The sequence below is a fragment of the Cupressus sempervirens genome, chromosome 7, assembly GCF_028749045.1.
Source record: "Cupressus sempervirens isolate cs-2001-9-10 chromosome 7, ASM2874904v1, whole genome shotgun sequence".
Lineage (NCBI taxonomy): Eukaryota > Viridiplantae > Streptophyta > Pinopsida > Cupressales > Cupressaceae > Cupressus > Cupressus sempervirens.
Genome location: NC_143124.1, coordinates 296,509,970 through 296,521,616, shown reverse-complemented (window position 1 = coordinate 296,521,616; position 11,647 = coordinate 296,509,970).

The window sequence follows — 11,647 nt, the reverse complement described above, 5'->3', positions numbered from 1 at the left end:
CATTTAATTTATGTATTTGTATTTAATTTGTGTTTTGGTCTGACCTATGGCTTAGATTTGTATAAGTAGGGGTTGTGGGAATGTCTTTAGGAATTATTCATCCATGGAGGAGAAGTAGAGGAGCTTGGAAGAGTGAATTTTGAGAAGGGCTAGTAGTTGTGGCTTGGGAAATAAGGAGATTGCTTGGTGGGCTTGCGAGCACAAGTTTAGATCTTCCTTGGAGGTTTCTACCAAAGTGTAATCTAGACTAGCTTGGGTTTGGGATTTGATCTTGAGGGATCTTGCAGAACTATTACTTGCTTTGTATTTGGCCATAACCAAGAAGGCCTTACAGCCTGGCACATTAAATCAGGGGGCTAGGACATCTCTTTTGGGGATTCTCCTGCCTTGCACTACATCATATATGGAAGATTTTGAAAAGTTCAACACCACCATCCAAGCAAACAACTTAGATGATTTAGCTAGTAATGCCCTTCACCAAATATTTCACAAAGGAAACATTTAGTGGAAGATTAGAATTTGTAGAAGCAAAAATGATATAATCTAAAGAATTAACCAGAGTTTAGAAAAAATTCATTGCTTTGACTATTCAACCTAATTTGTCAATAAATGCAAGTGCAAGAGGAGACTTTACCAATAATAGTAGATCTAAAGAAGATAAGAAGAGAGAAAGATGCTAAGAAAATATTTAAATGTTGGAATTGTGATGAATATGGTCATTATGCATCTAAATGTCCTAAAAAAGAGAAAAAATTTAGAGGAAAATTTAAGCCTAAAAGAGATAAGGATAGAAATTGTTTATATTCTAGTGAGGATGAAGAATCTTACAAAAGAGATCAAACTAAAAGTGACAATGAATTAGGATTTATGACTATCAAGGAAGATGATATTGATAGATAAATTAGAGAAGAGAGAGTTCTAGTTACCCAAGTTGGGAAGAAATCAAATTGGATAATTGATAGTGGATGTTCACATCACATGACTAGTGATATGAATAAATTTGTTAAGTACATAAATCATGATGGAGGTATTGTTATAAATGGTAACAATGTAGCCTATCATATTATAGAGGTTGGATCTATTACTCTTGATGGTTAAACTAACACTGATGATGTTTACTTTTTTGATGGTTTGAAACATAATTTTTTAAGTGTTGGACTATTGGTAGATAAGGGATATCTATTTTAGTTTACATAGAAGACTTACATTATCAAACACAAAGATGGTAAGCTGATTGGTACTAGAACTAGATCTAGAGGTAATGTATTTCAGTTGAATCCTATTGAAATAACATGTTTGATTGCAAAGGTTTACAACAATTGGTTATGGCATAGGAGGTTTTTCATATAAACTTTGATAAAATTGTGAAAATCAATAGTAAATTTGTACTAAGAGATCTGCCTAAGATTATTAAGCCTACTAATATTATCTGCAAGGAATGTATTTTGGCTAAACAAAGGAAAGTGTCTTTTCCTATCATGAAGTTCTCTACTATAGAGAAGCTAGAGATTGTTCACACAGATTTGTGTAGTCCTACAAGAACCAAAGGATTCTATGGTGAAAGGTACTTTATGATTTTCTTTGATGATTTTACTAGGATGATGTGGGTAGCATTTCTTAAAGAGAAGTTTGAAGGTTTTGAAAAATTTAAGATATTTAATAATAGAGTTGAAAATGAATCTAGCATCAAAATTAAATGTTTGAGATTAGACAAATAAGGAGAGTTCACCTCTAGAGAGTTAAACGTGTTATGTGAAGAGAATAGAATCAAAAGATAATTATTTTCACCAAGAACACCTGAACAGAATGGGATTTTTGAAAGAAGGAACAAGTCAGTAGTAGAAGCAACAAGAGAGATGTTATTTGAGAATGATGTCTCAAAGACACTTTGGAGAGAAGAAGTTAACACTACAATATATACTTTGAACAAAGTACAGATTAAAAAAGTTATGGGAAAGACACCATATGAGTTATGGTTTTTTCACTCACCATTAGTCAAGTATTTTAGAATATTTGGAAGTAAGTGTTACATAAAGAGAGATGATGATAAATAAAGTGATAAGTTTGTAAGAGATAAAAAATGAATTTGAAATGAGGATGATAGGAGAAATGAAGTTTTTCCTAGGATTATAGATTGTGTAGAGTAGAGATGGGATATTTATTTCACAAACCAAGTATCTAAAAGACTTGTTGAAAAGATTTGGTTTAGAAAGTTGCAAACTATGATTGTAGGATTGCAATATCTAACTCACACCAGACTAGATATAGAAAATGTATTTGGGATTGTAGCAAGACTTCAAGATAATCCTAAAGAGTATCATTATGTAGAAGTAAAGAGGATATTCATATATTTGAAGGGTACATCTAATTATGTCATTTGGTATGATAGATTAAGTGACTTCACTTTGTGTGCATATACTGATGCAGATTGGGCAGGTAGTATAGATGATAGAAAGAGCACTAGTGGTGGAGCATTCTTTCTTGGAGGAAGATTGGTTTCTTGGTTGAGCAAGAAACAAGACAATATTTCTCATAGTACAGTTGAGGTAGAGTATGTTGCAGTGGCAAATAACTATAATCAAGTTATGTGGATGAAAGAAATGCTGAAGGATATTGGGATTGATTTTACAAACCTTGATATTATTTGTTGTGATAACAAAAGTATAGCGAGTATGTATAAGAATCCAATATTTCATTCCAATATAACGAACATATCCATAAAGTATCATATTTTGAGAGAAAAGGAAGCTAGAAAGGAAATAAGGTTGGAGTATATAAGTACTAAAGATTAGATTTCATATATCTTTATGAAGCCTTTTCCTAAAGATACTTTTGAGTAACTAAGAGTTATGTTAGGAGTTATGCCCCTACCTACTTCAGAGTAGATAATGTAGAGGGTACATTGGTCCAGTGGTACAAAGCACTATGGTTAGATTGGACCAAATGTTGATGATTCCTATATTGGGGATTATCTGGTATGAATTGAGTTTTTGAGGACACTTGGTATTTGATATTTTGTATTGAATAGTGTCTTTGGAAAATTGAGCTAATTTAAGAGCCGAGTTGGAAGAACTATATTATAATAATTTGTAATTAATAATTGGTATTATGTACTTGTATTGATACCATTGACATCGATGTCAATGGTGGAGAGAATGTGTACAAGAAAAACATCTCCTATGCAAATGGGGAGAGAAAATATAAGAGACTCATCTATTAATTTTTCAATGGGGAAGTTTTGTATCTTTAGGGAAATTTAGAAATATTCAAGTAGATGTGTAGAAGAATATGTAACTATGTCAAAGGATATCTCTATGGGAAATATATGTAGCCAGAAAAGTGTTGGAAGTTGTTTACCATAAACAACTCATGAAAGTAGCTAGAATATTTTAGATTCATGAAGATGATTTGAGAAGATGATAGCAGTAGAGTACAGTTTGATATTCTTGGAATTTAGATATTTCTCATCTATCTTGCCATCAATACCAAAGGGGAAATTTTTATCATGAATTCTGATGATACTACATTGGGGGAGTATCTTATGCATTGGAGATTATTGATATGTTGCATTCATGACTATATTTGTCATTGATGTCAACATAGCAGTAATTCTATAAAGACTAGAAGAATAGTAGTTAGCAATCTTATGATACATAGAAGTTGAGGAAGTTTTAGATGATGCACAGTGGAGGACACATTACTAAGGTTGTTGTGATGATGTGGTTAAGAGGATTAAGTTTGAGTTAATAATATATAGAAGTTACACTTGATTTAGTAGAAATAGAGTACCTAGAAAACAAAGTTCTAATGATCTATCACTATCTTTCATATGAGATGCAATGACAAGATGTGTAGTTACATAGTGATAGAGAACAATCATGTGGTGATGCTAACATGTGCAGAAGACATGGTTTCACACGTGTGAAATTTTGTATAAACTATGAGCCAACAGTGCTATTGTAATTGTGAATTAATTAATTATCTTATTTTAATTAATTGGGAAAGCCTCAAGGCTGACTCAAGGAATTATTATGAAGATACGTATAAAGGAAAGTTGTTTTTCTTATTTGTATTGTATTTTGGAGAAGAAGATCAAGTGGAATGTGAAGTATTGGTACACAAAGCAAGAAGGAGCACAATGCTTACTAAATGTGTGTAAGGAATCCAATGGGTCATTAGATGTGTGATATGAGATCTAGTCACAAGATATGAAGAAGCAGAAGTTGGGTTGATAGGTTGGAGATAGAGGAAGAAAGTAAATTTTATTTCAATTATTATACAAGGAATAATATAAAGATCATTTAGACAGTGGGTTCTTTGATCTTAACTTTGAAGATGTTTGGGTAGAGGGTCCAGTTGTCTTCCACAACTCCTAATAGGGTTGGAATATCCTAACAAGAATTCAAAGTCTTTTAACAGGATCTCATATGTACTAAATGTTGTAATAGACTCCTAATAGGGTCTATCCTCTAAAAAAGAATATTTATATTCGTACATCATCTTGTGGGTACCATCCCCAGTAGGCTTTTCCCTCTGATCGAGGGTTTCCCTATTTAACATATTTGGTGTTAATTGTGTATGAGTATCTTTTTATGGTTTCAATTAAAATTACTCATATGGTTAAGATTGTTTGAAGTTAATAATTGGTATTGAAGTTGTATAACTTATTCATACCCTCCCCCCCCCCACTCTCAATTATATTAGTGGACTATATATTCTAACAGGGTCGTGCAACCCTTCACATGCATTTTGAAGTGTGTCTATCAAAAAAATTGAAAAAATAAAATAAGACATTCAAATTAACATGTGCTATTTTTAGAAAATTGTACCACCATATCACTACCATCACACCACTTTGATCAATGTCCACAACTCACACATGACCATGCTCACCCACCTCTCATGCATAGTTTGCACACTAATATTGCTAGCTTCTCTACCCATCCACCACTTGTGCTCCATCCATCTCTCATGCAGTGTGCATGAAAAACATATCCTTAGTATGTATGGGTTAGAAGATCAAGAATATCCTATGATTGGGGAGAAATTCATGTATTGGGGAGAGAGTGAGATCTCCTATAAGAGAAATTATTTTTATGAAAATGAGGAGTAACATTGAATGGGGGAGAAGCTAAGACTTGTTCAATGTGTGAACCACTAATGCAAGTAGAGAGAGTTGTAGAAAAAAGTATAGTTCATGTGAGTTTTAGAATTGATTGATGAAGAGGATTTGAAAAGAAGAGAAGAACAAAAATTGCAACCAAGTATTATTTTGGTATTCTTGGAGCTTAGATGTTTTTCATCTCTACTGCCATTAATGCCAAATGGGGATATTGTTAGCATGAATGATGTTTGTATTCCTTTACAATAGTGTCCTAAGCATTGGAGAGCATGTAGTATGATTGAAATGTTCCATTCATAACTATATTTTTCATTTATGATAACATAGTATTGTTTCTGTGAAAACTGTCAGAGTAGCAGATAGAGATCAAGGTCATATGGATAGAGGTTTGATGTTTAGGTTAAGTGTAGTTAAGGACATGTTCTACACTGTGTCCTAATGATGAGGTTAAGTGTAAATAAAATAATTTGAATATGTAAAGAAGATATATTTGATTTATAGAAAGTAGTACAAAGATAGAGTACCTAATAAGCAATTCCTAATGATTGGATTGTATCTCATTTATTTATTGTGCCATCATAGCTGCAAGAACTATTACCATTGAATCTCCAAGTCGAGTAATGTGCATATTTATTAGAATTATTCATGTAGGAATTTATCCTTGCTCAACTTGGGTATCTTCTTTCTATACATATTGATCATTAGCTTCAAGTACCTTCAATATTTTTACTTCAAGTATGATACCCCTGATACCAATTTTTGGAATGATTTAGAATATTTTAGAGGGGAGAGCAGGCTAAGGCATGGAGAAGGGGGGTCAGGGTGGGGGGTGGAGGGTGGGTGTGAGGTGAATTAGTATTCCTCAAGTCCATGTGTACCACTTAAAATTTTGAATTTATCAAACAAATTAGATATAATATTTAATCCATTTGGTATGTATAGAGACATAACACTTAGTAACATGGAATGTACAATTCACTATCCCAATGATAACTAAATTGTAGAATGTAAAACATTAAATAGTAAAAAATCTCAAGTGATATTTGTATAAGTAAAACACCCAAATTTGATGTGAAAACCAAATTTGGCAATAACCACTAGTAATATGTGATAAAATTTTCACTCTTCTAAATTGAGCTTTGTTAGGAGCCAACCCTATTAAAGGTTACAAAACACACTATTATGAGTGGCCCTATTAAAGGAATTAATCAACCTATTAGGATTCGCCTTGTTAAATTACTTTACAACATTCCATTAGAATGTCACCATGATTAAAGAATTTAGGAATGACTATTCATTCAACCTTTATTAAAGGATTTTAATTGATACAATGGTTAGAATGTAACAATAGGTTGATCTAGTAAATACAACTCACTTTGAAAATACATATCACAATGTAGCTCATCTACTAACTCATTGAATAGACTCCATTCATGTCTCTATCACTATCTCTTATCTTCTTGGAAAATCCTTTGAAGCAATCACTCTTCTACTCCTTCACGACCTTTCACTCAAGTTTGCATGTCACCAAAATTAACAACTACCACTAACATATTTAGGTTAATCCTTATGCCTCCTTAAATAGATAAATTTGATATTTTCCCACTTAAACATCACCATTGATGTTAGGTTTTGGTCAAATTCATTAATTCCTTATTTCTCCTTACTATTTATTGATTTCATATATTACTTTTTTCAAGCCCAAGACATTGGCTAACAACTTAAAAAAAAGAAATTTGAAAGAATTGTGTTATATTGGAATGTAATGATTTTGGTCTCATAGGTATGTATTATTGAAATGCATATCTAGTTGCATTATAAAAAGAAATATAAAATTGTAAGAGGAATCCTAGGGATTTTTTTTTTAAGAGTATTATATTTAAATATTTTGTGATGGATAAGTGCACAAAGTTGTGGTGCCAAAAAGGTGTCACTTGATTTTTTCCCATCCAAAGTATAACATGATCACACTATAGGGAGATTGAACTAGAGTGTGATCACGCTATGACTTGGATGCCACAAACTTGAGGCTTGTCAATCTAAAACACAATCATGCTATCAAAAAATTCCAATCATGAAGCTCATAGTCATTTCTTCATTTTCACTTTGTCAAAATTTTATCCTCCCTCGTTTATTTCTTTCAATAGTGCATAAATACAATGAGGTGCCATTTTCAAGGTTAAATTGAAAAAGAAATTGCCTTCACACACACACACACACACACACACACACACACGTGCATATATATATATATAGATATATATATATATATATATATATATATATATATATATATATATATATATATATATATATATATATATATATATATATATATATATATATATATATATATATATATATATATGGAAGTGTCCTATCATGAAATCTATAGTTATATCTCCCAACTTCAGCCTATCAATGGAAATGATGAAGTGGTGGATGAAAAGTGCAAGAAGAAGATAAGGGAAATGAATGAAGCAAGAACAACGAATAAAATCCATAGTAAAAACTAATCTTCATATATATATATATATATGGAAGTGTCCTATCATGAAATCTATAGTTATATCTCCCAACTTCAGCCTATCAATGGAAATGATGAAGTGGTGGATGAAAAGTGCAAGAAGAAGATAAGGGAAATGAATGAAGCAAGAACAACGAATAAAATCCATAGTAAAAACTAATCTTCAACTCTAAAAATGAATGAGAATTTTACCTTAAATCTACCTTTACCAATAACTAGACCTCTTCAAATTCAAATTAGATCTCAGAAATTTCAATCCCTCCACAAAATATGATGCCCAAGAAAAAATTATAATTCACCAACCTTGCTAAAATTTGCTTGTGCCATTGAATTTTGACTTTCTTTTCAAAATCACTCGAAATGAAGGAAATTACTACTTTAAGGCAGAAAAATCTGCTCTAAATTAGAATTTTGGTTCACTAAATTTGCCCACAATTCCCAAAATTTAGACCTTAAATTTCCTTACCAATTCACCAAATAAAATTTCCAAAGTTGGAAGAAGAAATTGCTGAGAAGGAGGAAAAATCAGACTTCAAGGTTGCTGCCAATCTCACAAAAATTAGGCTTTTCCTCACAAATTTGACCTAGGCTAGAAATCACCCAACTTCCAAAATTTGGATTTGCTCCTCCAAATTGGCCTAGGGTAGAAATCACCCAACCAAGGAGGAAAATTTTTCTTCCAAAGAAGGAAAAAATTAGGCCCGAAAAATCACCTTAGCTAGAAATTCACTCCCTAGAACAAAATTGCTCCAACTTACAAGAGGAGGTGGAAATAATGAATGAGAAAATAAGAGAGGGGAAGCTCCTCTTATACCAAACCTTTTACCTCTCCAAGTGGGCTAAGCTGCTTGGAGGGAAAAAAAAATTAAGTTAGTCCCTTAATTAATGGCCCATATTTAATTGCAACATTAAAATTACTTAGCCTGATAGTGAAATTAGCCCATTTAATTGCCAATTTTGACCAAAATTTGCAAAATAGAAACAAGGTGAGCATAAGAGATGTCAAAATTTTCATTTAACAATGCTTTAGTAATTAAAATATCATTAAAATAAAATCTAGCAAGCCAAAATTGATTTCAATTCCAAATTACCAATTTCCTTTTACATTTTAAGAATCATCTAGGTAAACTTTCAACCCAATTAATGCAATTTTGCAATTTAATTCAATTTCAATTTTGCAATATGATTTCAATTTTATTTTTTGTAAAAAAATTAATTATTCTCTTGAAAGTCAAAATCTAAGCTCCAATTTCAATTTCACTATAAAAAGAAATTTCCTCTTCACCAAAAAAAAATTAATATTATCCAAAACGACTAGATCAAAAAAAATTATTTTCAAAATGCTCAAGCTTAATACAATTATACAAAATTTTTGAAATCTATATAAGTCCAAAATTTGTAATTTGTCTTGCCAGGTATTGTTTTAACCATCAACAAAAAGTTTTTGTTGAATTATGTTTGGCCTATGGATAAAATTACATGTTCTAGAAATAATAAAGTTTCGCACCGGGTGAAAACAAATCAAATCCCCTACTAGCCCAAAGGCTTCTAGGGTGTAAAATTGTCAAATCAAAAACCTCTAGACAACACCAAATCTTGCTAAGGAGACTAAAACAATTCCAACACCACCAAAATTGCTAAGGCTTACCCGAAAAAGGGGCTTCTCAAAAAGTTTTCGGGTGATGATGTCAAAACCTCACAACATCTAGCAACTCCATTGGTGAAATGTTCTTGAATATTTAAAGAATGAAACAACTTGGAACAAAAAAATATCTCAGGAAGGCCTATCCAAAAATCTACTTAAGCACAAGCACTCAACAAGGGAAAGAACTCTCTAGTTGAATCTAGGCACCCTGAGCATAGGTTACTCACATGTGTGCAAATGATTTAGTGCCCACTCGATAGGAACTTGATAATCTCTTAGATCTATTAAACTTAGCTATTATAATATCTTTACTTCAAAAATAACCTAGATAGAGCCTTGTTGCTAGTTAGGCATCTATAGCCTTAATGGAGTTATTGATGTGGTACCACAATCATAGTTCTACATTTAGTGATTACTTTTATAACACTGGTAGAGATGATTGCACACCCTTGAGCCAAATTTCATCTTTAGTTTTACTTTGATAATGCCTTTTCTTTTTGCATAAATTCTCATTTTCTATTTTCTCATGATATTTCTCTCTTTTCAATTTTTTGTTTGGCTTGTAGGTAATGAAGCCTATGGAGGGTTTGGAAGAACACAGTGGCACTAAAGTAGGTGTATGATTTTACTAAGTCCAATTTCACTTCAAAACATTAAGAACTCAAAGCAATTAAATCTGAGTAGAATTTTTTAACCATGTCAATGATAACTTTAGAACCTCTATCAATTTTGATCCAAATTTAATGCAAGTCCTACCATAGACTAACAACTAAGCACACACTTTAATCTCTAAACCTTGTTGAATGTATCCAAGAAATGAACAAGACAAACTTAGTTTTGTCACCAAAGATGAAAAATCTATACACCTCACCCACAAGTGATAACATAGACCTCCTTTACTCTTGGAAAGCCCCAAAATCAAAACTGCTCTCTGACTAAGGGAAGCTAAAGGATCTCAAGTCAAATGAATTGATGCAAATTAAATTCAAGTTCCCTCACAACACATAAACTAAAAACCTGAAAGAAAAATGCTCTAAAAAACTAAATGGAAAATTACTCTAACCAACTAAAAGGGAAACTACTCTACCCTTTGGGAAAAATTTTCCAAAACAAACTCTACTCTAAAGAACAGAAAGCAAATTAAACTACTAACTGAAGGAAAACCTACTCTAAAGAATAGAAAGAAAATTATCTACCAACTGAAAGAAAACATACTCTAACTATGTACAAAAGGGCCCTGGACAGAGTCCTAGGCTTAGAAATAATGCTTGAGGAATTTCACATTGACAGGAAATGGAGCATCCCCATCGATGAGTGTCTTAAGTTTAAATGCATTATCCTCGATAATCTTTGAAATTTGGAAAGGACCCTTCCATAGTTTGTCAAATTTATTATGTTGTCCTTTCTTTTCATGGGCTTGGTCCCAATATAAGACCAAGTCAAATATCCTAAAGGCCTTTCTTTACACTTTTCTATCAAACCAATCCTTTACTACCCCTTGATGTTTAGAAAATTTCTCTAGGGCTTCATTTCTTTTTTCATCTAATTGCATTAGTTAAGCCAACCTAACTTGGACTCTGTCTTCGTTCTCATCATAGTATTTTTGTATGAACTTTAAAGTTGGGATTTTTAATTGAATCAAAAACATAAGGTCTTCTCCATATAAACTAAATGATAAGGACTGATTATTATCGACTCTTTAACTCTTGTTCTATCTTCCCACAAAGTGTATCTCACCTGTGTGTGCCAATCTCTTAGGTTCTTATCTAAAGGTTTTCTGATCACAGTCAAAAGGTTCTTGTTTGTGGATTCTGCTAGGCCATTCCCCTAGGGATAGTAACCTAAAAAATATTTTAAAATGATCCCATGGTTGAACTCCCACTTATGAAATTTCAAAGAAATAAAAGCTGAAGCATTATCACATACACAAGAAGAAGGACACCCAAAGCTGGTAGTGATTCTTTCCTCTAAAACTTTGATGAGAATCGTCATAGTGAAATTCTTGAAAGATTGATCATTTAACCACAGAGTACAATAGTCAGTTATGGTTAGGATATAACTATGTTGTATTGAGGAAGGTGGACTAATAGAACCAATGAAGTCAAGTCCCCACATCGTGAAAGGTCTCACCTCAATAATGGGTCACAAAGGCATTGCTCGATTCCTCTCTCTCTTTGTCGATGTTTGGAAAACATGACAAATCTTTACATACTCACGAGTGTCTTTGAACAAGGTTGGCTAATAATATCTGGATCTTAGTATCTAATGTGTCATAGCCAAACCTAATCCATGTCCTATTCTCCATTTATCATGAAAATGTTCCAAAATATTTCTAGCTTCATCTTTTCTGAAA